Below are 6,347 nucleotides of genomic sequence, written 5' to 3' on the forward strand. Positions count from 1 at the left end.
AGGTCGGATGTCAGGGGGACAACATGTGTGATAGCGGTGCCTCTCTTGCTGAATATATATAAACCCTTACGAAACACACCACATTAATTCCTTTCTCCATTGTAAGAAGAAAAAAGAAAAAAATCCACCAAACAGCCACGTGTCAGCAGAAGAAAATCTCCCTTCAGGCCAAGTATAAATCTGTCAAGTCCACGAGTGAAACCACACACCAAGAGTCAGCAATAAAATCCCTCCACCACTCTAAAGCATAATCACCCTCCATCCCACATGTATCTGTCTGGAGGCTGGAGACTTCGTCCTGAATTCGTCCTTTTACTTAGCCATTCCTCTTTGTCTCTGCTCTGTTTGTGTGAGAGTCATCTGTTGCCAGGCATCATGCGACGTCTTCTTCATCAGTTTAAAGCTGTGCTCAAACACATCAAATACTCCTCTGCCTTTGGCTTTAGGGTTGTCATTCAAGTGGGTATGAAAACAATTAAATACAGATGTAGAGCGACTTCTTTTTAAAGCACGTTTACACTATTTGTTCAAAAGATTGTGGACATATGCCACTGCAAAGTAACTGCGTGGATTATTCAAGAAATTCATTAATTTCTAGGTACTTTACTTGATTTAGATGTAATCTTATACTTCTCCAATTCTTTATGATTTATACTCCACTACTTTTCTATAACATACAGATTAACATTTGGCATTGAACATTTTTTATAATAAGTGTATAAAATATAGCACATTGCCAAGATTAAAGCGGTGAATCACAACAACCATTTATCTTGAGATTGTCTGCTTGGCACTGTTTGTTTCAGATGTCTTGGTTCATCAGAGATATTGCCTCTCTAAACTTCTCAAATGGCTTCATTATATGTAAAAAAGTTTGCACCCAAAACTGATCCAATATTTCACAAAGCAGCAAAATAAAAATAAAAGTATAAATGAAAACAGATTTGTGTGGCAGAAGTTCCTGTTTTCCTTCTTTCCTCACACATTAATGTCTTGACAACAAGGTTTATCTTGTGGCTCTTTGCAGGGGACCTGACCTTCAGGACTCAACTGACAAACTGTACCTAAAGTAAACAAACTAGATCCATATCAACATTACATTAGAAATTGTTGCATCACTATGTATACAAACAATCTAATAACTTAAAGGGAAATATTACTGCAGGATTCATATTTTTTAGACATAGTATGTATATTTTACTGAGAATATTTTGCATGCACGGCTTCTGTCAATAATCAAGTATTTTTCCATGTTTGTGTTGGTACTCGAGTAAAGAATTGAAGAACTTCTTGTTGTTTGTATAGTTTTAGTCTGCGGCTCTTTTTTGTTGTTTGGCCAAAATTTACTCCAGGTGAGAATAATCGAAATGGTGCAGCGTGCAATAATCTTCAGTGTGCTTTAAACTGTAAAGTGATAGTGGTGAGGCCATGGCACTCTGTTGGCTAACAGTGGCTGCTCTTTCCGTGTTGAAAACAGAGGATGGAGTGGGAGATCCCCAGGCAGATTTGTGTGAGGTTAACAGTAATGTAGCCGTCTACCGGAGAGTGGTGAAAGCTTAGCTCTCAGTTTGTGTTCCGGCACTCCCATTTGCACATTTTGTACTGAGTGACAGATTGATGTAAAGCGGCTGAAATTAGTTTCTTCGTGTGAACTCACCTGAGGAGCTCAGATATATTCAAAGAAAGTTTGCCTCAAAAATAAATCAGTTGAGGTGATTCAGGCAGTTGATGCCTACAGGATATCTCCCTTTAGAGGTTGTCTGAGTATATTCAACTGGCAGGAGACCCCTTCTGCAGAGCCAGAACACACTATAAAAATTATATCTCTCATCTGGCCTGGGAATACACCCCGGAGGAGCGGGAGGATATGGCATGGAGAAAAATGTCTGGATTACCTAAAGTAGGTGACCAACTGGAATAACTTTATTTTCCCAATGCATTTTAGTGTGGGACCCGGGTGATTTACAGAATGTGTCAATGCACAGACTATACTGTATGTACTCGACAGAAAGGCCGAATCATCACCAGTTATTGCGATGGGAGCTATGGCGAGTCTGAAAGTAAGTAAATGAAGTCCCAAAAAACATATCACAGTCACAATATAACATCAGGAAAATACAGACAGAATTAATTAGATTGGCAGACCAATCAGCAACCAGTAGAGGAGGCTAAATGTGATGACCTTGAGGTTAAGCATTTGTTTTGGAAATCTAGTTCCAACGGTGAAGGTGGTGGTGCTATATGAAGCAATACCAACAGCTGGAGCAACGCTAAGCAAGTAGCGAGGAATTTCGAGCTGGAATGCGGTGACGTTGAAGTCAAGCATTTTTCTCTACATGTAGTTGCAGAGGTAAAGTTTTGCCGTGATCAGTGCTGATTGGTTAAACTCAGCTCCAATAGTTTCAAAATGAACCAGTTAGGATGCAACGACTGGTGTGTGGATTTGGTAACACCAAGGTTTCAGTGAGCAAAGAAAGAAGTCTGGTGACAAAGAAATAAAGAAAGACAAAGTCCCCGTGAGGAGAAAGGTTGTGGTTGGTTGAAAAGATCAATTGCAGGACTTTTTTAAGTCCACTGGTTGCTGATTGGTCTGCCAATCTAATTAATTCTGTCTGTATTTCCCTGATGTTATATTGTGACTGTGATGTGTTTTTTGGGACTTCATTTGCTTACTTTCAGACTCGCCATAGCTCCCATCGCAATAACTGGTGATGATTCAGCCTTTCTGTCGAGTACATACAGTATAGTCTGTGCATTGACACATATACTATATGTTACCTTGTGTAACATTTTTTAAGTAATTGGTACTGTAGCCTAACCAAGTAGTTTTGGTGCCTAAAAGCAGGATCTTGTCCTAAACATAACAAAGCAGTTTTGAAATAGTTTTTTGTCTGAATACATGTAGGTCCATCAGTGACAAAGCCACAAAGCAGCAGCTGAGACTGTCTCAGGTCAGGTGAAGGTTCTCATTTGTCAAAATGGGTTTGCCAAATCTCATGAAAAAGGTTTTCCTTGTTAACTGTATATTAAAGTGAAGCATATTTGCAGGTCTTTGAACTATATACTGAACATAAGGCTTACTTTGATATAATTGATCATTTTCAGAGTCAGGTTTGCAGTCACAGGCTGGTGTAATATGTTGGTGTCAAAATACTTTATTCAAGTGTCCACATACTTTTGGCCATACAGTGAAACTAGATGTATGGTACATGAAAGTGTATGATCCCTGTGGTGTGTCACCTTGCTCACATGGAAAGCATTGATAATTGAAAGATGATTGAAGATCATATGATTGCAGGCTGTTCATTTCCTAATTTCTCTCTCCATAAGAAATGTTAGCCAGGCGTTGTGACTGTTGAGAAGATTGGTGCACACATACCCAAACCAGTATAATTAAAAGATTTAATTTTAGATAAAGACAAAGCCAGTAATCGTACCAACAAACATAAATTGGAGAGATGATTCCTTTTGTCACAGTAGTTTGGAGCCAGATAGTTACCATGAGACTACATCTTAAAATTGCACAAATAACGATTAAAGCAGGATTTAGTTCTTGTTATGTTGAGCTACAATGTGAACAGGAAAGACAAAGGAACTGTAAGGAAACTTTAAAATCCAGGTGGAATTTTAAAGCTTTGTTTTATTTATTTATTTTTTTCATTTTTAGTGCCAGCTGGTCATACTGTCTAGAGTAAGACAGTTCCAATAAAGTTTAGCCAAGGACATCTATGTGAGCTGACATCTCTATTCTCTGTAGTCAAGTTGCCACGAAAAAAAAAAAAAAAAAAAAAGGAAAAACACCTCCTCTGTGTTGTTGCGATCGAATGACCTTGGGTTTGTTTGTTGCTGTCAGACTCTGAAACAATGTGCTGCTGAATCTGGGGACTTTGATTCTTAAGACTCAAATTTTGCAACAACATTGAACAACAGATTAAGACTCCCCGGAGATGTGAACATCCACTGCTGCCAGAAGTCCTGTTTGTACTTTGTTTTTCCTCTTAAAAGGCAATACATGCTCTAAATTATTCAGCCAATTTGAAATACATAGGCTTCACTAGTGAATATTGATTCTCATTAATGACGCATTTAACAGGCCGTCATTAATGTAGATTGCACTCGACATAAGCACCACCTTGTATCAATTCAACTGCATTAATCTCACCCACTGTGTCCAGAAATGGTCACTCTCTGTCTCAGGTCACTGGAAACCTTTCAGCGTACCTTAAAGTAATTATGGATTCATTGTCGCGAGCAGCTTAAAGTCTCAAAGTCATAGCTCATTTCTGCCCTCTGCACTAAGCTTGATCAAACTGAATGTGACATATTTGGTGCAGAGGATTTCCTTTTTTAAATCCAGTGATTAGAGTGTGAAGTATTAAAAGGGGTTTAATGAGGAATGAGCTGAAGAAATGTCCATAAGACAGATTTGGTCAGATCTGAGGTAAAACTGTGGCTGAGAGAATGACCTGTTGGTTAAAGAGACTGTCTCATAACTGATTTCATCCACAGATTGCATGTCCATCAACATCTGTGTGTCTCTGTGTAACACACTGACCCTCAACCATCTTATTTGAGGTGGCTGCAGATATTGTATCAGCTTCAAAAAGACAAAGTCCCTGCTGCATTACTGGTCCACCTGATTCAAACTCCAGATACTGTGTCAAAACAAAATACTTTGTAAATTATGGATATCACTGCAATGATTTCCCTAGCATCGCCTTGGGGGATGGTACACACAAAGAGTTATGTTACTGTAAGTGCAATACAAGCCAGCAAGAGGAATCTATGAATGGACAGACGTTTACCCCAAACATACTGGAGTAATATCTAAATAACGATGAGATTATTTTCAGATTGACCGCCAGAAAACTAATAAGTAGAAGTGAATTTGGTGAATGACATCATTATAACTTATGGAAAAAATATATTGACTTTGTAATTCACGACAGAAGTTGAATGGGAATCTATGCAGCCACAGCATTTTTGGAGCCAACCCTTAGTGGTCCTTAGTGGTATTGCAGTTAATGGCACTTCCATATTGACCTTTTCAGACCCAAAAGCTACATCCATTTTTTATATAGAGTCTATGATTTACCCTCAATGCATAATCTCATTTTAAACAATCATAACGAATTTGGATTTAACCACCAAAATACATGTACATATATTGGTAAAGATAGGTGCAAAACTAAATAAAAATGTGCACCTGAGTTAATATTGTAACACTCAGGCTGCAAAATTTAAGGAAACATCTTTGACAAGTGGCCAGAAGAAGGAAGAAAACTGTTGAATATAATCCCCATTCGTTCAAGAGCAGCCGAGCTGAGATATTGTTCCATTGTCTCTCCTAAAAGGTTATTTTTTATGTTATGCTGACTTTTATTAATTTATTTTTTCATTCCAATTCTTTCTCGTCAACATTTTTTTTTTACAGTGGGAAACGGCAAAACGAAACATTGCCGCTTTTTGGCAAAATTCCCAAGTTGCTTCACTCAGCTGAAGCTTTCTGGTTGAGTGCCTCCTGAAAGGACCCCGTGGAGGCTGGTGTCATCCGAAGGGTTATCACAGGCAAACAGCAGCCAAATCTTCACTGTAAAATGGAAATTACTTTCATTCAGGTTTAAATGTCCCGAACTCATCCTCAACCTAAATGCAACAATGACACATTATTTTACTTTATACAAAAACCATCCTGTTAAACATTTTGAAACTGTAAACATTAATTTGACAGATGACAGCCAGCTACAATTGTATTCCCCCCAAACTACTTATAAATGTGTTCCTTTCCTTCATGATTTGTTTTTAAGAGGCTGTTCTGTGGGACAAAACTCCCAATTTGGAAATTACAACCTTCCCTGCTGTCCTTGGTTTATCCCTCAAGGCTCTTCTTTCATTAACAAGCTGTCATCCTTTTTACTGGAAGTTGTCCTTGAGTCAAGAAAAATCTGTCGTTGGGGAATAAGAGGTTCATTTTAATCTATAAAACTTTGTATTTATTTCCTATTTTTACTTCTAGTTTCATTGTAAAACTCAGCACGACAGCGGATGCATCAAGCATATTTCTCTGACTCAATTCTTCTTCTTAAACTGACATTAAAGCTGACATATACAGTAAGTGCTGCTGAGCAGTCTTGTATTACATCCTGTCAAGCTGCTTGCAGGACATAATGGATAAATGTAGCAGTGTGCATTGTTTAAACCAACTCCAGATGGGGTTTTTGTTCATGGCTTTACTGAATCCTCCGCTCTGATTGGTGATGGTGTTTCAACGTTCAATCCACTCTGTCAGTATTTGGACAGTTTTTGTTCCTCCCTCACGGCTCCAGACCCTTTCAATTTGAAATTAA

Source organism: Brachyistius frenatus, unplaced genomic scaffold (genome assembly GCF_029030835.1).
Source record: "Brachyistius frenatus isolate BFR_SWC_R1_liver_20210118 unplaced genomic scaffold, ASM2903083v1 Contig_52, whole genome shotgun sequence".
NCBI classification, from domain to species: domain Eukaryota; kingdom Metazoa; phylum Chordata; class Actinopteri; family Embiotocidae; genus Brachyistius; species Brachyistius frenatus.